The 27,373-nt window shown below is 56.1% G+C and overlaps 14 non-coding genes across 14 annotated transcripts; all 14 read left to right on the top strand.

Moving 5' to 3' along the window:
* Window positions 1-135: 135 nt before the first annotated feature.
* Window positions 136-326, top strand: LOC148819756 (U2 spliceosomal RNA). Its single transcript, XR_016094242.1, has one exon. It is a non-coding gene; the product is annotated as a U2 spliceosomal RNA (small nuclear RNA).
* Window positions 327-1,107: 781 nt separating this feature from the next.
* Window positions 1,108-1,298, top strand: LOC148819755 (U2 spliceosomal RNA). The gene has a single exon (XR_016094241.1). It is a non-coding gene; the product is annotated as a U2 spliceosomal RNA (small nuclear RNA).
* Window positions 1,299-2,085: 787 nt separating this feature from the next.
* Window positions 2,086-2,276, top strand: LOC148819754 (U2 spliceosomal RNA). The gene has a single exon (XR_016094240.1). It is a non-coding gene; the product is annotated as a U2 spliceosomal RNA (small nuclear RNA).
* A 787-nt stretch (window positions 2,277-3,063) lies between these two features.
* LOC148819753 (U2 spliceosomal RNA) lies at window positions 3,064-3,254 on the top strand. The gene has a single exon (XR_016094239.1). It is a non-coding gene; the product is annotated as a U2 spliceosomal RNA (small nuclear RNA).
* Window positions 3,255-4,051: 797 nt separating this feature from the next.
* On the top strand, window positions 4,052-4,242 carry LOC148819752 (U2 spliceosomal RNA). Its single transcript, XR_016094238.1, has one exon. It is a non-coding gene; the product is annotated as a U2 spliceosomal RNA (small nuclear RNA).
* Window positions 4,243-5,025: 783 nt separating this feature from the next.
* LOC148819751 (U2 spliceosomal RNA) lies at window positions 5,026-5,216 on the top strand. Its single transcript, XR_016094237.1, has one exon. It is a non-coding gene; the product is annotated as a U2 spliceosomal RNA (small nuclear RNA).
* A 785-nt stretch (window positions 5,217-6,001) lies between these two features.
* Window positions 6,002-6,192, top strand: LOC148819750 (U2 spliceosomal RNA). Its single transcript, XR_016094236.1, has one exon. It is a non-coding gene; the product is annotated as a U2 spliceosomal RNA (small nuclear RNA).
* A 797-nt stretch (window positions 6,193-6,989) lies between these two features.
* LOC148819749 (U2 spliceosomal RNA) lies at window positions 6,990-7,180 on the top strand. The gene has a single exon (XR_016094235.1). It is a non-coding gene; the product is annotated as a U2 spliceosomal RNA (small nuclear RNA).
* A 793-nt stretch (window positions 7,181-7,973) lies between these two features.
* Window positions 7,974-8,164, top strand: LOC148819748 (U2 spliceosomal RNA). The gene has a single exon (XR_016094234.1). It is a non-coding gene; the product is annotated as a U2 spliceosomal RNA (small nuclear RNA).
* Window positions 8,165-11,437: 3,273 nt separating this feature from the next.
* On the top strand, window positions 11,438-11,628 carry LOC148819747 (U2 spliceosomal RNA). Its single transcript, XR_016094287.1, has one exon. It is a non-coding gene; the product is annotated as a U2 spliceosomal RNA (small nuclear RNA).
* Window positions 11,629-12,405: 777 nt separating this feature from the next.
* LOC148819746 (U2 spliceosomal RNA) lies at window positions 12,406-12,596 on the top strand. Its single transcript, XR_016094233.1, has one exon. It is a non-coding gene; the product is annotated as a U2 spliceosomal RNA (small nuclear RNA).
* Window positions 12,597-13,383: 787 nt separating this feature from the next.
* On the top strand, window positions 13,384-13,574 carry LOC148819745 (U2 spliceosomal RNA). Its single transcript, XR_016094232.1, has one exon. It is a non-coding gene; the product is annotated as a U2 spliceosomal RNA (small nuclear RNA).
* A 791-nt stretch (window positions 13,575-14,365) lies between these two features.
* Window positions 14,366-14,556, top strand: LOC148819744 (U2 spliceosomal RNA). The gene has a single exon (XR_016094231.1). It is a non-coding gene; the product is annotated as a U2 spliceosomal RNA (small nuclear RNA).
* Window positions 14,557-20,944: 6,388 nt separating this feature from the next.
* LOC148819743 (U2 spliceosomal RNA) lies at window positions 20,945-21,128 on the top strand. Its single transcript, XR_016094290.1, has one exon. It is a non-coding gene; the product is annotated as a U2 spliceosomal RNA (small nuclear RNA).
* Window positions 21,129-27,373: the final 6,245 nt, after the last annotated feature.

The following is a 27,373-nucleotide window of genomic DNA, read 5'->3' as shown; positions in this document are numbered from 1 at the left end:
GCAGGCAGGCAAGAGAGGGGGAGAGCGGAGTCCGGGCGGCCGGCAGCCGCGTGCGGACCGGGCTCCAGAGGCGTCGGCCTGCGCCGCTGCGCGCCAGCCGGACGCCCGCGCGCCCGCCCAAGGCCGGCGTCGGGCATCGCTTCTCGGCCTTTTGGCTAAGATCAAGTGTAGTATCTGTTCTTATCAGTTTAATATCTGATACGTCCCCCATCGGGGGACCACATATTAAACGGATTTTTGGAACAGGGAGCTGGATCAGGAGCTTGCTCCGTCCTCTCCACGCATCGGCCCGGTATTGCAGCGCCTCCGGGAACGGTGCACTACCTTCTCTCAGCGGTGAAAAGACAGACGTAGCTAGCAAGCAAGCGAGGTGGACCGGAGCTCCTTCCTCTCCGGTCTCGTCTCTCGTCCATCTGTGTGTCTCTGTGTCTCTCTCTCTCCCCCTCCCCGTTCCCGTGCTCCCTCCGTGCACTTTCCCGCGCCTCGACTCTCTCGGCAAGCAGGCCGGCCCCCTTTTCGGCTCCCGTGCGTTTTCCCTCCAAAAAACTTAGTTTTTTCCTCCTTTTTCCAGGGAGGCAGGCGTGGCTTGTGTGTGTGTGTGTGTGTGTGTGTGTGTGTGTGTGTGTGTGTGTGTGTCCCCGTCCTTGCAGGCGGGCCCCTTTCGACAGCCGGCCGTTTTCCCTCCAAAAAACTTAGTATATACACCTTTTCTTTCTTTTTTTCGGCAGGCAGGCAGGTGTGTGTGTGTCCCCGTCCCTCCCGAGAGAGCGCTGCCCCTTGCCTCTGCCCGCAGGTGCCGACGGTCCGCTTTCGCTTGCAGCTCACTCGGCACGGCTGCTGCTGGTGGGAGGGGCCTAAGCTAAGGAGGCCGGCCGGCTGGCGCCCCCCGCGGCTGCGGTCGTTGTCGGGCCGTTGACAGGAGATCAAAGAGCAGGGCCCCCGCCCGGGACTGGCGGGCAGGCAGGCGAGCAAGCAGGCAGGCAAGAGAGGGGGAGAGCGGAGTCCGGGCGGCCGGCAGCCGCGTGCGGACCGGGCTCCAGAGGCGTCGGCCTGCGCCGCTGCGCGCCAGCCGGACGCCCGCGCGCCCGCCCAAGGCCGGCGTCGGGCATCGCTTCTCGGCCTTTTGGCTAAGATCAAGTGTAGTATCTGTTCTTATCAGTTTAATATCTGATACGTCCCCCATCGGGGGACCACATATTAAACGGATTTTTGGAACAGGGAGCTGGATCAGGAGCTTGCTCCGTCCTCTCCACGCATCGGCCCGGTATTGCAGCGCCTCCGGGAACGGTGCACTACCTTCTCTCAGCGGTGAAAAGACAGACGTAGCTAGCAAGCAAGCGAGGTGGACCGGAGCTCCTTCCTCTCCGGTCTCGTCTCTCGTCCATCTGTGTGTCTCTGTGTCTCTCTCTCTCCCCCTCCCCGTTCCCGTGCTCCCTCCGTGCACTTTCCCGCGCCTCGACTCTCTCGGCAAGCAGGCCGGCCCCCTTTTCGGCTCCCGTGCGTTTTCCCTCCAAAAAACTTAGTTTTTTCCTCCTTTTTCCAGAGAGGCAGGCGTGGCTTGTGTGTGTGTGTGTGTGTGTGTGTGTGTGTGTGTGTGTGTGTGTGTGTGTGTGTCCCCGTCCTTGCAGGCGGGCCCCTTTCGACAGCCGGCCGTTTTCCCTCCAAAAAACTTAGTATATACACCTTTTCTTTCTTTTTTTCGGCAGGCAGGCAGGTGTGTGTGTGTCCCCGTCCCTCCCGAGAGAGCGCTGCCCCTTGCCTCTGCCCGCAGGTGCCGACGGTCCGCTTTCGCTTGCAGCTCACTCGGCACGGCTGCTGCTGGTGGGAGGGGCCTAAGCTAAGGAGGCCGGCCGGCTGGCGCCCCCCGCGGCTGCGGTCGTTGTCGGGCCGTTGACAGGAGATCAAAGAGCAGGGCCCCCGCCCGGGACTGGCGGGCAGGCAGGCGAGCAAGCAGGCAGGCAAGAGAGGGGGAGAGCGGAGTCCGGGCGGCCGGCAGCCGCGTGCGGACCGGGCTCCAGAGGCGTCGGCCTGCGCCGCTGCGCGCCAGCCGGACGCCCGCGCGCCCGCCCAAGGCCGGCGTCGGGCATCGCTTCTCGGCCTTTTGGCTAAGATCAAGTGTAGTATCTGTTCTTATCAGTTTAATATCTGATACGTCCCCCATCGGGGGACCACATATTAAACGGATTTTTGGAACAGGGAGCTGGATCAGGAGCTTGCTCCGTCCTCTCCACGCATCGGCCCGGTATTGCAGCGCCTCCGGGAACGGTGCACTACCTTCTCTCAGCGGTGAAAAGACAGACGTAGCTAGCAAGCAAGCGAGGTGGACCGGAGCTCCTTCCTCTCCGGTCTCGTCTCTCGTCCATCTGTGTGTCTCTGTGTCTCTCTCTCTCCCCCTCCCCGTTCCCGTGCTCCCTCCGTGCACTTTCCCGCGCCTCGACTCTCTCGGCAAGCAGGCCGGCCCCCTTTTCGGCTCCCGTGCGTTTTCCCTCCAAAAAACTTAGTTTTTTCCTCCTTTTTCCAGGGAGGCAGGCGTGGCTTGTGTGTGTGTGTGTGTGTGTGTGTGTGTGTGTGTGTGTGTGTGTGTGTGTGTGTCCCCGTCCTTGCAGGCGGGCCCCTTTCGACAGCCGGCCGTTTTCCCTCCAAAAAACTTAGTATATACACCTTTTCTTTCTTTTTTTCGGCAGGCAGGCAGGTGTGTGTGTGTCCCCGTCCCTCCCGAGAGAGCGCTGCCCCTTGCCTCTGCCCGCAGGTGCCGACGGTCCGCTTTCGCTTGCAGCTCACTCGGCACGGCTGCTGCTGGTGGGAGGGGCCTAAGCTAAGGAGGCCGGCCGGCTGGCGCCCCCCGCGGCTGCGGTCGTTGTCGGGCCGTTGACAGGAGATCAAAGAGCAGGGCCCCCGCCCGGGACTGGCGGGCAGGCAGGCGAGCAAGCAGGCAGGCAAGAGAGGGGGAGAGCGGAGTCCGGGCGGCCGGCAGCCGCGTGCGGACCGGGCTCCAGAGGCGTCGGCCTGCGCCGCTGCGCGCCAGCCGGACGCCCGCGCGCCCGCCCAAGGCCGGCGTCGGGCATCGCTTCTCGGCCTTTTGGCTAAGATCAAGTGTAGTATCTGTTCTTATCAGTTTAATATCTGATACGTCCCCCATCGGGGGACCACATATTAAACGGATTTTTGGAACAGGGAGCTGGATCAGGAGCTTGCTCCGTCCTCTCCACGCATCGGCCCGGTATTGCAGCGCCTCCGGGAACGGTGCACTACCTTCTCTCAGCGGTGAAAAGACAGACGTAGCTAGCAAGCAAGCGAGGTGGACCGGAGCTCCTTCCTCTCCGGTCTCGTCTCTCGTCCATCTGTGTGTCTCTGTGTCTCTCTCTCTCCCCCTCCCCGTTCCCGTGCTCCCTCCGTGCACTTTCCCGCGCCTCGACTCTCTCGGCAAGCAGGCCGGCCCCCTTTTCGGCTCCCGTGCGTTTTCCCTCCAAAAAACTTAGTTTTTTCCTCCTTTTTCCAGGGAGGCAGGCGTGGCTTGTGTGTGTGTGTGTGTGTGTGTGTGTGTGTGTGTGTGTGTGTGTGTGTGTGTGTGTGTGTGTGTCCCCGTCCTTGCAGGCGGGCCCCTTTCGACAGCCGGCCGTTTTCCCTCCAAAAAACTTAGTATATACACCTTTTCTTTCTTTTTTTCGGCAGGCAGGCAGGTGTGTGTGTGTCCCCGTCCCTCCCGAGAGAGCGCTGCCCCTTGCCTCTGCCCGCAGGTGCCGACGGTCCGCTTTCGCTTGCAGCTCACTCGGCACGGCTGCTGCTGGTGGGAGGGGCCTAAGCTAAGGAGGCCGGCCGGCTGGCGCCCCCCGCGGCTGCGGTCGTTGTCGGGCCGTTGACAGGAGATCAAAGAGCAGGGCCCCCGCCCGGGACTGGCGGGCAGGCAGGCGAGCAAGCAGGCAGGCAAGAGAGGGGGAGAGCGGAGTCCGGGCGGCCGGCAGCCGCGTGCGGACCGGGCTCCAGAGGCGTCGGCCTGCGCCGCTGCGCGCCAGCCGGACGCCCGCGCGCCCGCCCAAGGCCGGCGTCGGGCATCGCTTCTCGGCCTTTTGGCTAAGATCAAGTGTAGTATCTGTTCTTATCAGTTTAATATCTGATACGTCCCCCATCGGGGGACCACATATTAAACGGATTTTTGGAACAGGGAGCTGGATCAGGAGCTTGCTCCGTCCTCTCCACGCATCGGCCCGGTATTGCAGCGCCTCCGGGAACGGTGCACTACCTTCTCTCAGCGGTGAAAAGACAGACGTAGCTAGCAAGCAAGCGAGGTGGACCGGAGCTCCTTCCTCTCCGGTCTCGTCTCTCGTCCATCTGTGTGTCTCTGTGTCTCTCTCTCTCCCCCTCCCCGTTCCCGTGCTCCCTCCGTGCACTTTCCCGCGCCTCGACTCTCTCGGCAAGCAGGCCGGCCCCCTTTTCGGCTCCCGTGCGTTTTCCCTCCAAAAAACTTAGTTTTTTCCTCCTTTTTCCAGGGAGGCAGGCGTGGCTTGTGTGTGTGTGTGTGTGTGTGTGTGTGTGTGTGTGTGTGTGTGTGTGTGTCCCCGTCCTTGCAGGCGGGCCCCTTTCGACAGCCGGCCGTTTTCCCTCCAAAAAACTTAGTATATACACCTTTTCTTTCTTTTTTTCGGCAGGCAGGCAGGTGTGTGTGTGTCCCCGTCCCTCCCGAGAGAGCGCTGCCCCTTGCCTCTGCCCGCAGGTGCCGACGGTCCGCTTTCGCTTGCAGCTCACTCGGCACGGCTGCTGCTGGTGGGAGGGGCCTAAGCTAAGGAGGCCGGCCGGCTGGCGCCCCCCGCGGCTGCGGTCGTTGTCGGGCCGTTGACAGGAGATCAAAGAGCAGGGCCCCCGCCCGGGACTGGCGGGCAGGCAGGCGAGCAAGCAGGCAGGCAAGAGAGGGGGAGAGCGGAGTCCGGGCGGCCGGCAGCCGCGTGCGGACCGGGCTCCAGAGGCGTCGGCCTGCGCCGCTGCGCGCCAGCCGGACGCCCGCGCGCCCGCCCAAGGCCGGCGTCGGGCATCGCTTCTCGGCCTTTTGGCTAAGATCAAGTGTAGTATCTGTTCTTATCAGTTTAATATCTGATACGTCCCCCATCGGGGGACCACATATTAAACGGATTTTTGGAACAGGGAGCTGGATCAGGAGCTTGCTCCGTCCTCTCCACGCATCGGCCCGGTATTGCAGCGCCTCCGGGAACGGTGCACTACCTTCTCTCAGCGGTGAAAAGACAGACGTAGCTAGCAAGCAAGCGAGGTGGACCGGAGCTCCTTCCTCTCCGGTCTCGTCTCTCGTCCATCTGTGTGTCTCTGTGTCTCTCTCTCTCCCCCTCCCCGTTCCCGTGCTCCCTCCGTGCACTTTCCCGCGCCTCGACTCTCTCGGCAAGCAGGCCGGCCCCCTTTTCGGCTCCCGTGCGTTTTCCCTCCAAAAAACTTAGTTTTTTCCTCCTTTTTCCAGAGAGGCAGGCGTGGCTTGTGTGTGTGTGTGTGTGTGTGTGTGTGTGTGTGTGTGTGTGTGTGTGTGTGTCCCCGTCCTTGCAGGCGGGCCCCTTTCGACAGCCGGCCGTTTTCCCTCCAAAAAACTTAGTATATACACCTTTTCTTTCTTTTTTTCGGCAGGCAGGCAGGTGTGTGTGTGTCCCCGTCCCTCCCGAGAGAGCGCTGCCCCTTGCCTCTGCCCGCAGGTGCCGACGGTCCGCTTTCGCTTGCAGCTCACTCGGCACGGCTGCTGCTGGTGGGAGGGGCCTAAGCTAAGGAGGCCGGCCGGCTGGCGCCCCCCGCGGCTGCGGTCGTTGTCGGGCCGTTGACAGGAGATCAAAGAGCAGGGCCCCCGCCCGGGACTGGCGGGCAGGCAGGCGAGCAAGCAGGCAGGCAAGAGAGGGGGAGAGCGGAGTCCGGGCGGCCGGCAGCCGCGTGCGGACCGGGCTCCAGAGGCGTCGGCCTGCGCCGCTGCGCGCCAGCCGGACGCCCGCGCGCCCGCCCAAGGCCGGCGTCGGGCATCGCTTCTCGGCCTTTTGGCTAAGATCAAGTGTAGTATCTGTTCTTATCAGTTTAATATCTGATACGTCCCCCATCGGGGGACCACATATTAAACGGATTTTTGGAACAGGGAGCTGGATCAGGAGCTTGCTCCGTCCTCTCCACGCATCGGCCCGGTATTGCAGCGCCTCCGGGAACGGTGCACTACCTTCTCTCAGCGGTGAAAAGACAGACGTAGCTAGCAAGCAAGCGAGGTGGACCGGAGCTCCTTCCTCTCCGGTCTCGTCTCTCGTCCATCTGTGTGTCTCTGTGTCTCTCTCTCTCCCCCTCCCCGTTCCCGTGCTCCCTCCGTGCACTTTCCCGCGCCTCGACTCTCTCGGCAAGCAGGCCGGCCCCCTTTTCGGCTCCCGTGCGTTTTCCCTCCAAAAAACTTAGTTTTTTCCTCCTTTTTCCAGGGAGGCAGGCGTGGCTTGTGTGTGTGTGTGTGTGTGTGTGTGTGTGTGTGTGTGTGTGTGTGTGTGTGTGTGTGTGTGTGTCCCCGTCCTTGCAGGCGGGCCCCTTTCGACAGCCGGCCGTTTTCCCTCCAAAAAACTTAGTATATACACCTTTTCTTTCTTTTTTTCGGCAGGCAGGCAGGTGTGTGTGTGTCCCCGTCCCTCCCGAGAGAGCGCTGCCCCTTGCCTCTGCCCGCAGGTGCCGACGGTCCGCTTTCGCTTGCAGCTCACTCGGCACGGCTGCTGCTGGTGGGAGGGGCCTAAGCTAAGGAGGCCGGCCGGCTGGCGCCCCCCGCGGCTGCGGTCGTTGTCGGGCCGTTGACAGGAGATCAAAGAGCAGGGCCCCCGCCCGGGACTGGCGGGCAGGCAGGCGAGCAAGCAGGCAGGCAAGAGAGGGGGAGAGCGGAGTCCGGGCGGCCGGCAGCCGCGTGCGGACCGGGCTCCAGAGGCGTCGGCCTGCGCCGCTGCGCGCCAGCCGGACGCCCGCGCGCCCGCCCAAGGCCGGCGTCGGGCATCGCTTCTCGGCCTTTTGGCTAAGATCAAGTGTAGTATCTGTTCTTATCAGTTTAATATCTGATACGTCCCCCATCGGGGGACCACATATTAAACGGATTTTTGGAACAGGGAGCTGGATCAGGAGCTTGCTCCGTCCTCTCCACGCATCGGCCCGGTATTGCAGCGCCTCCGGGAACGGTGCACTACCTTCTCTCAGCGGTGAAAAGACAGACGTAGCTAGCAAGCAAGCGAGGTGGACCGGAGCTCCTTCCTCTCCGGTCTCGTCTCTCGTCCATCTGTGTGTCTCTGTGTCTCTCTCTCTCCCCCTCCCCGTTCCCGTGCTCCCTCCGTGCACTTTCCCGCGCCTCGACTCTCTCGGCAAGCAGGCCGGCCCCCTTTTCGGCTCCCGTGCGTTTTCCCTCCAAAAAACTTAGTTTTTTCCTCCTTTTTCCAGGGAGGCAGGCGTGGCTTGTGTGTGTGTGTGTGTGTGTGTGTGTGTGTGTGTGTGTGTGTGTGTGTGTGTGTGTGTGTCCCCGTCCTTGCAGGCGGGCCCCTTTCGACAGCCGGCCGTTTTCCCTCCAAAAAACTTAGTATATACACCTTTTCTTTCTTTTTTTCGGCAGGCAGGCAGGTGTGTGTGTGTCCCCGTCCCTCCCGAGAGAGCGCTGCCCCTTGCCTCTGCCCGCAGGTGCCGACGGTCCGCTTTCGCTTGCAGCTCACTCGGCACGGCTGCTGCTGGTGGGAGGGGCCTAAGCTAAGGAGGCCGGCCGGCTGGCGCCCCCCGCGGCTGCGGTCGTTGTCGGGCCGTTGACAGGAGATCAAAGAGCAGGGCCCCCGCCCGGGACTGGCGGGCAGGCAGGCGAGCAAGCAGGCAGGCAAGAGAGGGGGAGAGCGGAGTCCGGGCGGCCGGCAGCCGCGTGCGGACCGGGCTCCAGAGGCGTCGGCCTGCGCCGCTGCGCGCCAGCCGGACGCCCGCGCGCCCGCCCAAGGCCGGCGTCGGGCATCGCTTCTCGGCCTTTTGGCTAAGATCAAGTGTAGTATCTGTTCTTATCAGTTTAATATCTGATACGTCCCCCATCGGGGGACCACATATTAAACGGATTTTTGGAACAGGGAGCTGGATCAGGAGCTTGCTCCGTCCTCTCCACGCATCGGCCCGGTATTGCAGCGCCTCCGGGAACGGTGCACTACCTTCTCTCAGCGGTGAAAAGACAGACGTAGCTAGCAAGCAAGCGAGGTGGACCGGAGCTCCTTCCTCTCCGGTCTCGTCTCTCGTCCATCTGTGCGTCTCTGTGTCTCTCTCTCTCCCCCTCCCCGTTCCCGTGCTCCCTCCGTGCACTTTCCCGCGCCTCGACTCTCTCGGCAAGCAGGCCGGCCCCCTTTTCGGCTCCCGTGCGTTTTCCCTCCAAAAAACTTAGTTTTTTCCTCCTTTTTCCAGGGAGGCAGGCGTGGCTTGTGTGTGTGTGTGTGTGTGTGTGTGTGTGTGTGTGTGTGTGTGTGTGTGTGTGTGTGTGTCCCCGTCCTTGCAGGCGGGCCCCTTTCGACAGCCGGCCGTTTTCCCTCCAAAAAACTTAGTATATACACCTTTTCTTTCTTTTTTTCGGCAGGCAGGCAGGTGTGTGTGTGTCCCCGTCCCTCCCGAGAGAGCGCTGCCCCTTGCCTCTGCCCGCAGGTGCCGACGGTCCGCTTTCGCTTGCAGCTCACTCGGCACGGCTGCTGCTGGTGGGAGGGGCCTAAGCTAAGGAGGCCGGCCGGCTGGCGCCCCCCGCGGCTGCGGTCGTTGTCGGGCCGTTGACAGGAGATCAAAGAGCAGGGCCCCCGCCCGGGACTGGCGGGCAGGCAGGCGAGCAAGCAGGCAGGCAAGAGAGGGGGAGAGCGGAGTCCGGGCGGCCGGCAGCCGCGTGCGGACCGGGCTCCAGAGGCGTCGGCCTGCGCCGCTGCGCGCCAGCCGGACGCCCGCGCGCCCGCCCAAGGCCGGCGTCGGGCATCGCTTCTCGGCCTTTTGGCTAAGATCAAGGTTTAAGCCGGCAAGCCCGCAATTCCGAGGTCTTAGTCAGAGGGTCGGGAAGGCGGCGGGAGGACGGGAAAGGCTGGAAGGAGTGACGCAGCGGGAGAAGGATTGACCGGAGCAGCGGAGCGTTGGGTTGGAGCTTGGAGGATCGAGACGGCGGCGGTGACGAGTGGAATTGCTGGCCTGTGGATGTGAACGGGAGACGGTGGCGGAGCGTTCCTGGGACCTGGAAGTGCGTTTCGGATCCGTGGTTGGAGATGGAGGCGGGACATCCTTGGGCGAGGAAGGAGCAACGGAAGGACTCCATCCGTTTCACCTTGCGAGACCGAGAGGAACCCGGGACTTGGACCAGAGATAAGTTCAAGACTTTTGTTTTGAAAAAGGTTTTGGATGTGAAACTGCCGGACATACTATGTTTGCAGGACTATTGTGATCGCGGGATTTTTGAGTTAACCTTGGTTTCGAGTGAGCTTTGTTTTGAGTTATGGAGGAAGATTTTGGAGAGAAAGGGAGAGGCTCCGTTGAGCCTCTTCCGTGTGACTCCTATGTTTGCCGGAAGTTTACGGAAAATGACTGTTTTTGTTTTTGATCCATTTGTTTCAGAAGAGGACATTGAGGTTTTTTTGAATGAATTTGTGTTGTTGCAGGGAAAGGGGGAGAGGGAATTGGACTCTGAGGGGGTTTGGACGGGCAGGCGGGTTTACTGGATGAGGTTACGGTTTGGGGGTACAGAAGAGGGAGGGGTGCTACATCCCCCTGCCTTTTTTGAGATCGGGTCGGAGAGGGGATACCTGGTTTACCCAGGACAGCCCCTCGCATGTCGGAGATGTGGGGTTTTGGGTCATTATGCTGCAAAATGTACTATGGTGTTTTGTAGTCGATGTAAGGAACGGGGGCATGTACTGAAGGCCTGTAGGAAAGAGGTCCGATGTTTTTCATGTGGGGAGCTAGGTCATGTTTTTAGAAGCTGTGTGGGGAGGAAGACGGTTAGGGCTGAGCAAGATAAGTTAGAAGAAAAGACAAGGGTTGCTGACGGGAAAGGGGAGTTGGGTAGTGCGCAAGAGGAGGAAGTGGATAAGATGAGGAGGGATGGAATGGGATCTGCAGGGCTAAGTGTAGATGAAACAGTAGGAGGCAGTGTTGTTAAGGTACCAGATAAGGAGGGTGTGGATGAGAGTGTGGGGAGGGGCAATTGTGAGTTAGCGGTGGAGGTGAAGGGGGTTGCACAAGTTGTGACGCAGGAAGTGGAGAATGTAGTTAGGATAGGGGATTGTGTGGGATGCACGAGTGGGAGCGGAAAGGGTGGGATGAAGACAGATAAGGAAGGTGCGGTGGATGAGAGGGTTAGGAGTCAGGGGGTTAGTGTGGTTATGGATTTAGATAAGGAGGGGATGGGTGGGAGTACGGAAAGGGTTGTTGGTGAACAGGTGGAGGCGCCGATGGATGGTGTGCAAGTAGAGCTGTCCAAAGTGGAAGTGGTGGAAAGTATGAATGTTGGAGAAAGTGTGGGGCGTCCGAGGGAGAAGGCGGGAAAACAAATGGAAAAATGCGAGGACGGGGCGGTATCTAGTGGCAGAGAGGTGAGGGAGGTTGGCATGTGTGATAAACAAGCAGAGAGGAGTGCACCAGAGACTAGAGTAGAGGAGGCGAGAGGAGCAGCTGTAGATGTATGTGCGACAGGAAGACATAGTAACACCAATGAAGATCGAATGCGTACCTGGGATCTTACAGATAGCGATGTGGAGAGGGAGTACGCGGAATGTGTGAAACAATGTAGAATAGAATGGGAGAAGGAAGGGCACATCGAGGTTCCGTTACCGGGTATACCGTGGGACTTAATACCTGCAGCGAGGGTGCCAGAAGTTGAATTGAATGAAGAAAATTTTCCACCCTTAGGGTCCGTAGGGGCCGTGGGGGAGAAGAAAGGTATGAAGACAGGTTCTGTGGTAGTGGAGGGTACTGGGAAAAAAGGAAGCAATGGTGGGCAAGTAAGTGGAAGAGGGTGTACAGAGGGGCATCAACCGGAGAAGGCGAACAATACTTGTAAGGAGTGGAAGCAGGTTGAATTAAACCAGGATTGGCAGAAACGGATAAAGGTCAAACAGAAGAAATGCTTGGCTACAGTGCAAGAAGTAGAACGGAAGTTTCCAGGGTGTTGTATAGAATTGGTGAAGGAAGGGGATACTCCGGGTGCGTTTCGAATGGGTGGGGAAACGAGGGAGGAGTGTAAACAGATTAGCAAGATGTTGTATGGAGCTTTATGTAAAAGTTTGAAGATGTGAACGACGGTCTTTGTGGGTTTTATGTGTTGTGAGTATGGGAATGATTTGTGATTAGGGGAGGGATTGATTTGCATACAGGGTGGGGTTATGTTAATGAATGGTTGATATACGTTTGGTGTAGTTGAGATTTGGGTTTGATATTTGGGGTTTTTGGTTATAACGAGTTTTGATGTATGGACTTTTGTATTTTGTAATAAAAAAAAAAAAAAAATCTGTTCTTATCAGTTTAATATCTGATACGTCCCCCATCGGGGGACCACATATTAAACGGATTTTTGGAACAGGGAGCTGGATCAGGAGCTTGCTCCGTCCTCTCCACGCATCGGCCCGGTATTGCAGCGCCTCCGGGAACGGTGCACTACCTTCTCTCAGCGGTGAAAAGACAGACGTAGCTAGCAAGCAAGCGAGGTGGACCGGAGCTCCTTCCTCTCCGGTCTCGTCTCTCGTCCATCTGTGCGTCTCTGTGTCTCTCTCTCTCCCCCTCCCCGTTCCCGTGCTCCCTCCGTGCACTTTCCCGCGCCTCGACTCTCTCGGCAAGCAGGCCGGCCCCCTTTTCGGCTCCCGTGCGTTTTCCCTCCAAAAAACTTAGTTTTTTCCTCCTTTTTCCAGGGAGGCAGGCGTGGCTTGTGTGTGTGTGTGTGTGTGTGTGTGTGTGTGTGTGTGTGTGTGTCCCCGTCCTTGCAGGCGGGCCCCTTTCGACAGCCGGCCGTTTTCCCTCCAAAAAACTTAGTATATACACCTTTTCTTTCTTTTTTTCGGCAGGCAGGCAGGTGTGTGTGTGTCCCCGTCCCTCCCGAGAGAGCGCTGCCCCTTGCCTCTGCCCGCAGGTGCCGACGGTCCGCTTTCGCTTGCAGCTCACTCGGCACGGCTGCTGCTGGTGGGAGGGGCCTAAGCTAAGGAGGCCGGCCGGCTGGCGCCCCCCGCGGCTGCGGTCGTTGTCGGGCCGTTGACAGGAGATCAAAGAGCAGGGCCCCCGCCCGGGACTGGCGGGCAGGCAGGCGAGCAAGCAGGCAGGCAAGAGAGGGGGAGAGCGGAGTCCGGGCGGCCGGCAGCCGCGTGCGGACCGGGCTCCAGAGGCGTCGGCCTGCGCCGCTGCGCGCCAGCCGGACGCCCGCGCGCCCGCCCAAGGCCGGCGTCGGGCATCGCTTCTCGGCCTTTTGGCTAAGATCAAGTGTAGTATCTGTTCTTATCAGTTTAATATCTGATACGTCCCCCATCGGGGGACCACATATTAAACGGATTTTTGGAACAGGGAGCTGGATCAGGAGCTTGCTCCGTCCTCTCCACGCATCGGCCCGGTATTGCAGCGCCTCCGGGAACGGTGCACTACCTTCTCTCAGCGGTGAAAAGACAGACGTAGCTAGCAAGCAAGCGAGGTGGACCGGAGCTCCTTCCTCTCCGGTCTCGTCTCTCGTCCATCTGTGCGTCTCTGTGTCTCTCTCTCTCCCCCTCCCCGTTCCCGTGCTCCCTCCGTGCACTTTCCCGCGCCTCGACTCTCTCGGCAAGCAGGCCGGCCCCCTTTTCGGCTCCCGTGCGTTTTCCCTCCAAAAAACTTAGTTTTTTCCTCCTTTTTCCAGGGAGGCAGGCGTGGCTTGTGTGTGTGTGTGTGTGTGTGTGTGTGTGTGTGTGTGTGTGTGTGTGTGTGTGTCCCCGTCCTTGCAGGCGGGCCCCTTTCGACAGCCGGCCGTTTTCCCTCCAAAAAACTTAGTATATACACCTTTTCTTTCTTTTTTTCGGCAGGCAGGCAGGTGTGTGTGTGTCCCCGTCCCTCCCGAGAGAGCGCTGCCCCTTGCCTCTGCCCGCAGGTGCCGACGGTCCGCTTTCGCTTGCAGCTCACTCGGCACGGCTGCTGCTGGTGGGAGGGGCCTAAGCTAAGGAGGCCGGCCGGCTGGCGCCCCCCGCGGCTGCGGTCGTTGTCGGGCCGTTGACAGGAGATCAAAGAGCAGGGCCCCCGCCCGGGACTGGCGGGCAGGCAGGCGAGCAAGCAGGCAGGCAAGAGAGGGGGAGAGCGGAGTCCGGGCGGCCGGCAGCCGCGTGCGGACCGGGCTCCAGAGGCGTCGGCCTGCGCCGCTGCGCGCCAGCCGGACGCCCGCGCGCCCGCCCAAGGCCGGCGTCGGGCATCGCTTCTCGGCCTTTTGGCTAAGATCAAGTGTAGTATCTGTTCTTATCAGTTTAATATCTGATACGTCCCCCATCGGGGGACCACATATTAAACGGATTTTTGGAACAGGGAGCTGGATCAGGAGCTTGCTCCGTCCTCTCCACGCATCGGCCCGGTATTGCAGCGCCTCCGGGAACGGTGCACTACCTTCTCTCAGCGGTGAAAAGACAGACGTAGCTAGCAAGCAAGCGAGGTGGACCGGAGCTCCTTCCTCTCCGGTCTCGTCTCTCGTCCATCTGTGCGTCTCTGTGTCTCTCTCTCTCCCCCTCCCCGTTCCCGTGCTCCCTCCGTGCACTTTCCCGCGCCTCGACTCTCTCGGCAAGCAGGCCGGCCCCCTTTTCGGCTCCCGTGCGTTTTCCCTCCAAAAAACTTAGTTTTTTCCTCCTTTTTCCAGGGAGGCAGGCGTGGCTTGTGTGTGTGTGTGTGTGTGTGTGTGTGTGTGTGTGTGTGTGTGTGTGTGTGTGTGTGTCCCCGTCCTTGCAGGCGGGCCCCTTTCGACAGCCGGCCGTTTTCCCTCCAAAAAACTTAGTATATACACCTTTTCTTTCTTTTTTTCGGCAGGCAGGCAGGTGTGTGTGTGTCCCCGTCCCTCCCGAGAGAGCGCTGCCCCTTGCCTCTGCCCGCAGGTGCCGACGGTCCGCTTTCGCTTGCAGCTCACTCGGCACGGCTGCTGCTGGTGGGAGGGGCCTAAGCTAAGGAGGCCGGCCGGCTGGCGCCCCCCGCGGCTGCGGTCGTTGTCGGGCCGTTGACAGGAGATCAAAGAGCAGGGCCCCCGCCCGGGACTGGCGGGCAGGCAGGCGAGCAAGCAGGCAGGCAAGAGAGGGGGAGAGCGGAGTCCGGGCGGCCGGCAGCCGCGTGCGGACCGGGCTCCAGAGGCGTCGGCCTGCGCCGCTGCGCGCCAGCCGGACGCCCGCGCGCCCGCCCAAGGCCGGCGTCGGGCATCGCTTCTCGGCCTTTTGGCTAAGATCAAGTGTAGTATCTGTTCTTATCAGTTTAATATCTGATACGTCCCCCATCGGGGGACCACATATTAAACGGATTTTTGGAACAGGGAGCTGGATCAGGAGCTTGCTCCGTCCTCTCCACGCATCGGCCCGGTATTGCAGCGCCTCCGGGAACGGTGCACTACCTTCTCTCAGCGGTGAAAAGACAGACGTAGCTAGCAAGCAAGCGAGGTGGACCGGAGCTCCTTCCTCTCCGGTCTCGTCTCTCGTCCATCTGTGCGTCTCTGTGTCTCTCTCTCTCCCCCTCCCCGTTCCCGTGCTCCCTCCGTGCACTTTCCCGCGCCTCGACTCTCTCGGCAAGCAGGCCGGCCCCCTTTTCGGCTCCCGTGCGTTTTCCCTCCAAAAAACTTAGTTTTTTCCTCCTTTTTCCAGGGAGGCAGGCGTGGCTTGTGTGTGTGTGTGTGTGTGTGTGTGTGTGTGTGTGTGTGTGTGTCCCCGTCCTTGCAGGCGGGCCCCTTTCGACAGCCGGCCGTTTTCCCTCCAAAAAACTTAGTATATACACCTTTTCTTTCTTTTTTTCGGCAGGCAGGCAGGTGTGTGTGTGTCCCCGTCCCTCCCGAGAGAGCGCTGCCCCTTGCCTCTGCCCGCAGGTGCCGACGGTCCGCTTTCGCTTGCAGCTCACTCGGCACGGCTGCTGCTGGTGGGAGGGGCCTAAGCTAAGGAGGCCGGCCGGCTGGCGCCCCCCGCGGCTGCGGTCGTTGTCGGGCCGTTGACAGGAGATCAAAGAGCAGGGCCCCCGCCCGGGACTGGCGGGCAGGCAGGCGAGCAAGCAGGCAGGCAAGAGAGGGGGAGAGCGGAGTCCGGGCGGCCGGCAGCCGCGTGCGGACCGGGCTCCAGAGGCGTCGGCCTGCGCCGCTGCGCGCCAGCCGGACGCCCGCGCGCCCGCCCAAGGCCGGCGTCGGGCATCGCTTCTCGGCCTTTTGGCTAAGATCTGAAGATACGTGGCATGACCGCGGTCTGAGGACTTAGCTGGGAGACCGAGAGAGCAGCGGCGGAGAGGAGAGAGGAGAGCATCGGCGGCGGCGGCAGCGGCGGCGGACGATTTCTACAACCCACCAGATGGAGCGGCGGAGCGGAGAGGACGGAGGGATGGAGCCGGCTCCTGAAGGCGCTTTTGATACGGCAGGGAGGACCCTGGCCGGAGAAGACCGTGGAAGAACTGGAAAAGGACCTGCGAAGGAGGGAGGAAGAAGTTATGCAGCAGCTGCGGCTTCATCTAGAAGTTCGGCGGGAAGACCACTAGAGGGCGCTGGCAGTCGTGAAGGTCAGTTGAGACACACAATTAGGTTTGTGCAGAAGGAAGAAGCTGGAGAAAGAGTTTTGAGGGACAGAGAAATTTTTGGGGATGATATCATTCGTGGTGTCTTTGGTCTGAGTCCCACTGATGTGTATTGTTTTCAAGATTTTTTGGGGAAAAAGACCTATGACCTGTTCTTGACCAGCAGAGCGGTTTGCCAAAAAGTCTGGGAGACAGCCAAAACTAAAAAAGAGGAGAAGCCATTATGTGATTATATTGTGGAACCTTTGTTTATAAGAGAAAACAGACCTCTGATTGTCCAGATGTTTAATCCCTATGTGCCCGAAGAAGACATTGAGGTATTTCTGAAGCGTTTTGTGGACTTAACAGCCAAAGGAACCAAAATAATGGACAGAAATAGGTATTGGACAGGGAAGATTAGGTTTTTTGCCCGTTTGAGGACTGCCAGCACTCAAGAAGACGGTTTTTTGCATCCCCCTGCGATGTTTTTTATTGGAGCGAATCGTGGATACCTCAGTTACCCGGGACAACCACTGACATGCAGGAGGTGTGGAGGTGAGGGACATTTCGCAGCTAATTGCAGGGAGCTGATGTGCAAACGCTGCGGGAAAACGGGACATCTGGGAGCAGACTGCAAGGCGACAAAGACATGCAACCTGTGCGGGGAGAATGGCCATTTGTATAAGGACTGCCCTCTGAGCCATATCTCGGTAAGCAGGGAGGCAGCAGGGGGCGTGTCTGGGGTTGCTGGGCCTTCTTTGTCCCTTTCTGTTTCAGGTACAGAGAAGGGAGAGGAGGCGACTGGAGTGTCAGAAGAAACAGAGGAGGATACAGGGAGAGAAGCAGCAGACGGGGGGAGGCAGAAATCGGTGGAAGATCGGGAGCTAGAGAGCAGAAGTCCCACCCCGGATCCAGAGGTAGACGCGGAAGATGGTTCAGCAACAGTAGAGGACATTGCTGCTCGGACGGCCAAAAACCTTGAGGCCATGCAGGACATAATGAGCAACATTGAGCAAACCATAGGGGTCAGAGAAGAGGTGGAACGAACTGGTGGAACTGCAAAAAGGAAATTAGAAATGGGAGGAAGTAGCGAGGAGGTCTCAACCCCTGAGGTGGTTGCTGACACGGCTCCTCAGACAAGTATGGAACCTGAAAAACAGACAGAAAGTTTTTTGGGCCACAGTAAACGACCCTGTGGCTTAGTTGGACTGATAGTGGCTGCGACAGAGGACTTTCTGTCTGAGCAGAAAATAAATGAGGAGGGGCAGATTGATTTTACATCTGTCCCAAATTTGGTTAAATTAGTACAAGAGGGCGTGGTCTTTGAAGTAGAGGGCAAAAACCTAATTAGGATCACAAGTAGGGAACAGAAGTCCGCTATGGCTGCGCAGCAGGTTCTGGTGGACCTAATTAAGGATAGGGAGGCCCAAAAGGCTGGGGATTTAGCTAGGAAAGACCGCCAGCGGAGGTATGAGGAGTTACGCCGGAAGGTGTGGCAGACAGGAAGCCTCTGGAGGCTTGATATCGAGACCACCAGTGCTTTCCTTAAGCAAACTACATGGTACAGGGAGGGGGTGAGATACCCGAAAGGGTTTGAGAAAATTAAGGACATCCTCAGGCAGTTCAGCAGTGTTAAGATCACTTTTGATCATAGTGGAAGGGAAGTGCTGGGGATGAGCCTTGAAGGTAAAAAGAAGGAGGACGTGATTAGATGCGGATCAGAATTACAGGCATATATCAAAGAGGGTGAGGGGAGAGCCCAAAAAGCCTGGACTTAACCCTTTTTTTCAATGAGCAGCATCTTGACAATTAATGTGCGAGGGCTGCGTGATAGGGCTAAGAGAGTGGCTGTTTTTGAATATATCAGAGATTTGAAACCGACTGTGTGTTTTTTACAGGAGGTACATATCAAGGATGAAAGAGATAAGGAGACGCTGTCCGCCTTGTGGGACCGTGGCCCCTCAAGGTGGAGCATTGGAAAGGTAAACTCTACCGGGGTAGGGATCCTGTTCGGGAACCCTCAAACGGAATGCGGAGAGGTGAGGGTGAGTGAGCCGGGAAGGTTGTTGTGTGTGGATGCGAGGGTCAACGGGATAGACGGTAGGTTTGTGTGTGTGTATGCTCCAGCTGCAATTAGGGAAAGGAGGGATTTCTTGACTAATTTGGGTCCTTTATGTGTGACAAACAAGGCTGTAGTGATTGGCGGGGATTTTAATATTGATATTGATAATGAGAAGGATGGGGATGCCCGAAAGGTAAAGAATATTTTGAGAATGTACAGTTTGAAGGACAGTCATAAAATGAGTATCCCACCCCAAGTGGGATGTACCTGGAGCAACACGAGGGGTGTGTGCAGAAAACTAGACTATGTTTTCGTATCTAGCACAATCAAGGTGGGAACCGTTAAAGTCACTCCAGTTTGGTTCTCTGACCATTGTGTTGTGAATGTTGGGATAGTGGATTTTGGAATTAATTTTGGAAGAGGGGTCTGGAGATTAAATTGTTCGGTTCTGGAAGAAACGAAGTACATAAAGAAGATGGAAAGGTTTTTAACAAGGTTTCTGAATAAAAGACCGGACGACAGATCTCTAGTAGAGATCTGGGAAGAAGCCAAGATGGTGATAGGAAAGATCTCCAGGAAATACTGTAGGGAGAGGAGGAAGGAGGAGAAGGAGGAATTAGAGAATCTCGAGAGAGATTTGGAGAAAGCCTATAACAGTGGAAATGGTACAGCGCCCTCTAGTGAGAAAAAAGTTACAACTCTTGTCAAACAGATAAAGGAGTATTATGAGAAGAGGGCAAGAGATTTTCTGTTCAGAGCGAGGGTGGAGTTTCTAGAAAAATATGAGACATGTTCTACCTTTTTCTTTAACAAGATTCGAAAGAGGCAGGAGAAGAGAGTATTACAAGCTGTCTCTGACTCTGGTGGTGGACAGATTACAGATCAAGAGGGAATGCTGCGAGAAGTATCTAGTTTTTATGGGAACCTTTTTTCAGAAAAGGTAAGTGAAAGGGAAGCAGCGGGAGCGATACTTCAGAACTTGCAGACAACCCTGTCAGAAGAACAGAAAGCTGATTTGGAAAAACCTTTTGAACTGCTTGAGCTGGAAGAGGCGATGAAGTCTCTGAAAAGGGGGAAGGTGCCGGGGGTCGATGGAATTCCAGTAGAGTTCTATGGCACTTTCTGGAGAATTTTAGGCCCTTTTCTTTTGGAACTAATAAAAGAGATTTTTAGCAAGGAACGTATGGGTAAGTCCATGAGGGAAGGCATTTTAACCCTGATTTTTAAGAAAGGAGACCGTACGTCCTTGAAAAACTGGAGGCCCCTAACGCTTTTATGCGCTGATTATAAGATAATGGCAAAAGCGCTTGTCTATCGTGTAGCTCAGGTGATGCCGAGCATAATAGGCAAGGACCAGACTAGTGGAGTGAAAGGGAGGTCGGGAAAATGGACCCTGCAGTTATTAAGGGATGCTGTATCATGGGCTGAACAGAGGAAGGTTCCTCTATTATTAGCCAACTTAGATCTGGAGAAGGCTTTTGACAGGGTCTCGCACAAATTCTTATGGCTGGTTTTGGAGAACTTAGGTTTTGGACCAACGGTGATCAGCTGGATCAGAACCCTATACAACGACGTGGGGAGCAGAGCGGCAGTGAATGGTTGGATAGGAGATTTTATCAACCAGAAAGCCGGAGTGAGGCAAGGTTGCCCTCTCTCGCCTTTGTTATTTGCGATCTACATAGAGCCTTTCGCATGTGCAATTAGAAGAGAGGACAAAATAGATGGCTTGATCTTGCCTGGGAGCGGAGGCGAAAGAGTTAAATTAACCATGTATGCAGATGATGTAACTTTATTAGCAGGCACAACATCTAGTTTGACCTTCGCTTTGGATGTTTTTAAAGTCTTTGCGAGAGCATCGGGCGCCTGTCTAAATGCAGAGAAAAGTACGGTGAAGGCTTTTGGTTCTAGCGAGATATCACAGCAGTGGGCCAGTGGTTTTAGATTATGTACAGGACCCATCAAGATCTTGGGTCTTGACTTTTTACGGAGGGGATCGGGGCAATGCAACTGGGCCTCTAGAATCAAGGAAGTCAGAAGGAAGCTGGGATTATGGAGCAAGTTAAAGCTGACCCTAGTTGGGAAGGTTTTAATCTTGAAAGTCGACATTTTACCGCTTTTAGTGTATTTGGTATACGTGTACCCACTGCCGGCAAGGTACAGACGCCTTTTAGTTGGTGAGGTGTTTCGTTTTATATGGGGAGGGAAATACGAATACATTAAAAGAGTGGATATGGTTCGACAAATAGAACAGGGTGGCAGAGAAGTCCCTGACTTTCCAATGAAGTTGGACTGTATCTATGTGTCTAACCTGTGTGTTGCTTTGAACTCACCTGTGAATCATGCTTATCAGTATTTTGTGAGATTTTGGCTGGCGCAGCATATGAGAATGGTGGTGACATGGTCGAACGCTGTGCCGCACGGGGGAGACCTCCCCTGGTATTATAAACATGCAACAGGGTGGATGAGGAAATATTGGGACAAGGGGGACGCCTCGATATTACTGAAACACAGATGTCTATACCAGCAAATAATAGAGACAACCAAGGTTCCGGCAGAGCGGAGAGGAAAAGAAGCTGTGTGGTCCCGAATCCAGCCACGGGGTTTGGACCATAAGTTTATTGATCTTAATTGGAGAATTGTGTGGGGAAGATTGCCGGTTAGAGAAGTGCTCTATAAGCACAAATTGACAAGGTCTGCAACATGTCCAAGAGAGGGATGTAAGAGCCCTGAGACAATTAAACATGCTTTAATGGAGTGTGGTTTTGCACAAAAAGTTTGGAAGAAATGTAATCGCTTCTTCAGGCTGTTGGACGAATCTTTTAGTATCTCAATGGCAGTAGTGCTGTATGGAATAAAGGGGGGGGGCAAAGTGGGCAGCGTCAACTTTTTACTATGGTTGATAATAAGTATGATTAAAGCAGAGATGTGGACGGCTCGGGACATTCTGATTAAAAAGGGGAAAGTAATAACGGTGCACAGCGTCTATCAGAAAGTACTACATGAAATAAAATGCCGAATAAAAAGAGATACACAGAGGTGGGGATATCACGCTGCCCGGGAGAGGTGGAAGGGTTTAGTTTTGTTGTAAGAATATGTATGTAATTTTGTGTTGAACCCTGTTTTTCTGTTTCAATGATGTACGATGGTAATGTTTAATGTCTTGGACTCTGTATATGTATTTTTGATGTAAGTTTTATACTTTTGTAATAAAAAAAAAAAAAAAAAATCTGTTCTTATCAGTTTAATATCTGATACGTCCCCCATCGGGGGACCACATATTAAACGGATTTTTGGAACAGGGAGCTGGATCAGGAGCTTGCTCCGTCCTCTCCACGCATCGGCCCGGTATTGCAGCGCCTCCGGGAACGGTGCACTACCTTCTCTCAGCGGTGAAAAGACAGACGTAGCTAGCAAGCAAGCGAGGTGGACCGGAGCTCCTTCCTCTCCGGTCTCGTCTCTCGTCCATCTGTGCGTCTCTGTGTCTCTCTCTCTCCCCCTCCCCGTTCCCGTGCTCCCTCCGTGCACTTTCCCGCGCCTCGACTCTCTCGGCAAGCAGGCCGGCCCCCTTTTCGGCTCCCGTGCGTTTTCCCTCCAAAAAACTTAGTTTTTTCCTCCTTTTTCCAGGGAGGCAGGCGTGGCTTGTGTGTGTGTGTGTGTGTGTGTGTGTGTGTGTGTGTGTGTGTGTCCCCGTCCTTGCAGGCGGGCCCCTTTCGACAGCCGGCCGTTTTCCCTCCAAAAAACTTAGTATATACACCTTTTCTTTCTTTTTTTCGGCAGGCAGGCAGGTGTGTGTGTGTCCCCGTCCCTCCCGAGAGAGCGCTGCCCCTTGCCTCTGCCCGCAGGTGCCGACGGTCCGCTTTCGCTTGCAGCTCACTCGGCACGGCTGCTGCTGGTGGGAGGGGCCTAAGCTAAGGAGGCCGGCCGGCTGGCGCCCCCCGCGGCTGCGGTCGTTGTCGGGCCGTTGACAGGAGATCAAAGAGCAGGGCCCCCGCCCGGGACTGGCGGGCAGGCAGGCGAGCAAGCAGGCAGGCAAGAGAGGGGGAGAGCGGAGTCCGGGCGGCCGGCAGCCGCGTGCGGACCGGGCTCCAGAGGCGTCGGCCTGCGCCGCTGCGCGCCAGCCGGACGCCCGCGCGCCCGCCCAAGGCCGGCGTCGGGCATCGCTTCTCGGCCTTTTGGCCAAGTTCCGACGATACGTGGCATGACCGCGGTCCGAGGACTTGTCAAAAGGTGAAGACGACGAAGGCGAGGAGGAGAAGGAGAAGACGACGAACGGCGGAACCAGACCAGACCAGACGGGCGGATCCTTACCACCAGAAGACCGGAGCAGACGTCCACCAAAGGTCACCACGGGTAGTCGCCCTGGGTTGAGCCCAGGGGGCGAAGTGGGGCCTCCAAGATGACGGCGGTCGGCGGTGGTGAGCGGGCCCGCGGTCCGGCGGCTGTGCACCCTCTGTCCCGTGAGGGGCTGATGCGGTGCACAGTGCGCTTTGTGGTGAAGGATGCGGAGAGGAAGAAGGACTGGATGAACCGTGAGCGGTTTGAACGAGTGGTCCTGATGAAGGCTTTGGGGATCGAGTTGAAGGACATCGATTGTTTGCAAGACTTCCCGGTTCGAGGGATTTACGACCTGTCTCTCGCGAGCGACGAACTTTGTGAGAAGGCTTGGGAGAGAGTGTGCGAGGGAAAGGAGGTGGCTCCACTTAATGAGTTCCTGATAGAGCCGTTGTTCGCCAGGGAACTCAGGACTTTGACAATTCATTTGTTTAACCACCGGGTACCAGAAAGGGACATAATTACCTTTTTATCCAGGTTCGTGGATGTCCAGGGAGAAGGCCAGAAAGATTTAGACGTCCTCAGAGTGTGGACTGGTAAGAGGCGCTATACGGTGAGGCTGAGACCTAAGCCGTCTGAGGGCGAGGGTGTGGTTCACCCCCCGGCTTATTTTTCAATAGGGCCTAATAGGGGTTACCTCTTTTACCCGGGCCAACCTGTGACATGTAAGAAATGTTTTCAGAGAGGACATGTGGCTATGAACTGTCCCGGTGGTGTGTGTCGAAAGTGTAAGGCCACAACTCATGACACAAAGGATTGCACCAAGGTTTTGACATGTGACCTATGTGGGGCAGAAGGCCATGTTTACAGGGTCTGTCCGAGGAAGAGCCGGAGTTTTGCAGATGTGGTGCGGACCTCGGCGGAGGGCTCGAGGGGAGACGAGACCAGACCACCGCAGAAGGCTGCGACCACCCAGAGGCCTTGTGCAGACGTAAGAGAGGACAGAGGCGATAGACCAGAGGAGCCAGCAACGGCGACCGAGGTACCTGAAGAGGCGCGTCCGGGGACCTCATCATGGGCCGAACAGGTGGAGGAGGCAGAATCGGGGTCGCCGGAGTGGTCCATCCAGCCGAGCAGGGCCACAAAGAGGAAGTCGGCGGCTGAAAAGAGAAGAATGAGGTCTGACGTGTGCTTGTTTGAGACGGTGACCAATCGTTTCCAGGTCCTAGATTCCGAGGAGGACTCGGAAACCAGCGACGTCGAGGTCCAGAAGGTAGAAGATGGAGAGAGTGGACAGAGAAGGCCGAGACGTAAAAAGGCGATTGCTGTAAAGAGGGCGAGGGGGGAGGGTAAGAAAGGGGGTAGGAAGGAGGAAGGGGTGGAGGAGGGTGTAGAGGGGGAAGGGGAAGGGGAAGGGGGCAGGGAAGGGGGGGGTGGGGAGGAAGGGGAACAGAGGGAGGGGGGTGAAGAGCTGGGTAAGGAGGCTGACCCCTTGGAAGCCTCAGCCGCGGTTAGTACGCTCGATGACCCCATACCCCCGGGCCAAGGGGACATAGTGGTGGAACAGGAAGTTTCTGTTTCGGAGACCTCAGAACAGTCCGGGAAAGACGGCGGTACCCACCTTCTGACCTCCGATGATCCTGGGGTAAGTCCATCATCCCTGGGGGAGGGGTCCCCGCAGGTTCCAAGTGGGATGGAGAATGTCCTTAGCCCTATCGGAATACAAAGTGACTTTAGTTTGGGAGACGGGTTACAGCTGCGGACTCCTTTTGATCCAACATGAGTCGCACAGTATGTACGGTTAACGCCAGAGGGCTTAAAAATCATGTTAAGCGGATTGGCGTCTTTAAATATTTAGAAGCGCGCCAATTCGGCTTTTGTTTCCTGCAGGAGGTACATTTAGGCACGAGAGGTGATATTGCCACCTTTAAGAGAGATTGGGTTAAAGGGGAGTCTTGGTGGAGCGTAGGGGGAGTGCACTCGTCTGGAATTGGGATCCTTTGTGGAACCCCGAATTTCACGGCTAACGATGTCAATATCATAGTCCCGGGAAGGCTTATGGTCGTAGATGGTGTATGGGACGGACTGCAGGTCCGTCTGATAGCTGTCTACGGGCCTGCCGAAAGGCGGCTCCAGGCGGCGTTTTTAAGAGATCTTGAGCCACATCTGTTTACTAATAGGGTGGTGGTGATGGGAGGGGATTTTAATATGGATGTGTGTGACGTGAGTGGTGCGAGTGTGGGTAGTTTTAAGGAATTAATATCACGGTTTCATTTAAAGGACGGTCATAAAGATCTTAGTCAGAGAGGGAGAATGCACACATGGAGTAACGGAAGGGGTGTTTTTAGAAGACTGGATTATATCTTCACCACCCTGCGTGGGTTGACACAGGCGGCACAGGTTACCCCGGTTTGGTTTTCAGATCATCTGTTGCTGTCGGTTGATCTGATACCAGATGGTATGGACCCTAAATCAAATTACTGGAAGCTGAACACGAAAGTGTTATTGGAAGCCGATTATCAGAGCATGATAGTTGCGCTTTTGGAACGCTTCCAGTTACAGAGGGGGAGGTACCCGACAGCGGTTCTTTGGTGGGAGGCCTGTAAAAGGGCTATCTCCAAAGCTTCTATTTCCTACTGTTGCCAAAAGAAAGTAGCAGAGAGAAGAGAGCTTGAGAGATTGCAGCAGGAACTTGAAGATCTGTATGTGGCTTCCAACCAGGGCGGTGCTTTTGATATGGCAAAAGTTTCAGAGCTCAAGCTCAGGCTGAAAGAACTTTGGTTAGAGCGAGCGAAGGATTTTTTGTTTAGGCTTAAGGGCACCCTGATGGAGGGCGAGGAGAAGTGCTCAGCTCAGTTCTTCGGCTCGGTCCGAGCCAGACAGAAGAAGACTCTCTTTGAGGGTCTGAGGAGAGAAGATGGGTCCATTGTCAGAGATATAGAAGGCATGGTGAGGTGTGCAACTAATTTTTACAGGTTTTTATTTTCAGAGAAACCAGTGGATGCGAGCTTGTGGGATGAGTGGTTGGTGGGTTTCGACAGGAAGACGGTTGGTGTGGAAGGTGTGTGTGGGGATCTAACACTGACGGAGATAGGAGAAGCCATTGGTGGCCTGCGAAAAGGTACTACCCCTGGGATTGACGGGCTTCCTACAGATTTTTATGTCACCTTCCGGGACAGGTTACTACCGGTGCTGTTGGAGGTCTATAATGAAGTCCTGAAGGAGGGTGAGTTAGGAAGAACGATGAGGACTGGTATCATGTCTCTGGTTTATAAGAAAGGGGATAAAGAAGATCTGGAGAACTGGAGGCCGATCCAATTACTCTGCACCGATTATAAGATCTTGGCCAGAGTATTGGGGAGACGGCTGAGGAAGGTGATGCCGGATCTGGTGAGTAGGGATCAAACCTGCAGTGTGGAGGGCAGAAACGTAAAGTGGAACCTGCAGTTGATCAGAGACGTGATAGAATGGGTGGAAGACAGGAACCTTGAGATGATGCTTGTGAACCTTGATCAGAACAAGGCTTTCGATCGGGTACATCACACTTTCCTTTGGGAGGTGATGGAAAGAGTGGGGTTGGACGAAGGCTTCATTAGATGGATCAAGGTTTTGTATAACAATGTCATCTCAAGGGTATGCATTAATGGTAAGCTAGGCATGGGTATTCCAGTCAGGTGCGGGGTGAGGCAAGGATGCCCTCTGTCCCCCTTATTGTACGTGCTCTACATAGAACCCTTTCTACATCTGATTCGAGGTGATCCCCGGGTGGAAGGGGTGGTGGTCCCGGGGAGTGGGGGAGCACAGGCAAAAATAGCTGCCTATGCGGACGATATTTCGTTGTTTCTTACCACTGACAGCAGTCTTTCACAAGTACTACAGATAGTAGAGAGTCAGACCAGAGGGACAGGTGCTTTTTTGAACACGTCAAAATGTACTGTTAAATATTTTGGCAAGTGGAAAGAACGACAAGATGTGGCGGGTGGTCTTACCTTGGTGACGGGGCCGGTGAAGATTTTGGGAGTTCTCTACCATACACAGGACTCGGCCAGGATCAATTGGGACCTGAGGATGGGGAAGGTTAAGCAAAAGATGGGCCTGTGGTTGAATAGGTCGCTGACATACACGGGGAAAGTGCTAGTTTTAAAGGTGGACGTACTGCCACTGCTGCTTCACTTGGCCTGCGTGTTCCCCCTGCCTGCTCGGCTCCGCCGAGACCTGGTGAGGGCGGTCTTCCACTTCGTTTGGAGTGGAACGCATGAGTATATAAGGAGGGCGGACATGTGCAGGCCAGTGGAGGGGGGTGGTAGGGCTGTTCCGGACTTCCCGTTGAAGTTAGACACTATTTTCATTGCAAATCTGTGTAAAACCCTATACGAAGACCCGGATCACCTCTGTGTTTGTTTTATTCGTTTGTGGTTCGCAGCTACGATGAAACACCTGGTAGTGTGGACGAACACAACGCCGAAGGCACAAAAGCTGCCTTGGCATTATAGGCATGCTGTGGTGTGGCTCCAGAAACATCCGGAGTTCAGGAAGGGCTTGGGTTCAACGGACCATAGGCAAATGTATAGGGTTATTATGGAGAAGGGGGAACCTGCGGTCGTGGGGGTGTCGGAGGAGGAGTGGAGGCAGATCCAGCCGGTGGGTCTAGAACACAGACTCAAGGACCTCAACTGGCGGTTGCTCTGGAACAGGTTGCCCGTGAGGGACACGCTCCACAGGCATGGATTGTCCAGGCAGGACAAGTGCCCGCATCCCGACTGTTCTGAGGTGGAGACCCTACTACATGTATTCTGGGGTTGTGTTTTCGCCCAAAGGGTGTGGGGTCACTGCGAGGAGCTCTTGCAGAAAGTCGCCCTTGATTTTGTTTTAACGAGCCGGGTGGTGATTCGAGGAATAAAGGGAGCGAGGAAATGGAACAAAGAATTTTTGTTATGGTTTATACTAAGTTTAGTTAAGTTTTATATATGGGCAGCTAGGAAGGAGCTGGTGGAGCACGGCGGTAGTGTTACAGCCGTGTCGGTAATTTGTAAAGTCAAAAACGATGTCAGCAGACGTGTCCGGTGGGACATCCTGAGGTGGGGTTTTGCAGCGGCAAAAGAAAGGTGGAAGGGGTTAATTTCTTTGGGGTGTTGAATTGTTTTTCTGTGTATGGTTTTGTTTCTGTATTTCTTGGTTTTATAATAATAATGGAAATGTTGGGGATGGAGGAGGGATTAATTTTGCATACTGGGCGGGATTATGGTAATGTAAGGAATTTGTGTAAATATTTTCGGTGACTGTGTTTTGGAGGGTTTCTGTTTGAACTCATATGAATATTGTCTTATTTATACTTTGTGGCTTTCTGATTTT

The sequence above is a fragment of the Atractosteus spatula genome, chromosome 15 (assembly GCF_055471065.1).
Source record: "Atractosteus spatula isolate fAtrSpa1 chromosome 15, fAtrSpa1.hap1, whole genome shotgun sequence".
NCBI lineage: Eukaryota > Metazoa > Chordata > Actinopteri > Semionotiformes > Lepisosteidae > Atractosteus > Atractosteus spatula.
This window is presented reverse-complemented; position numbering and strand designations above follow the sequence as displayed.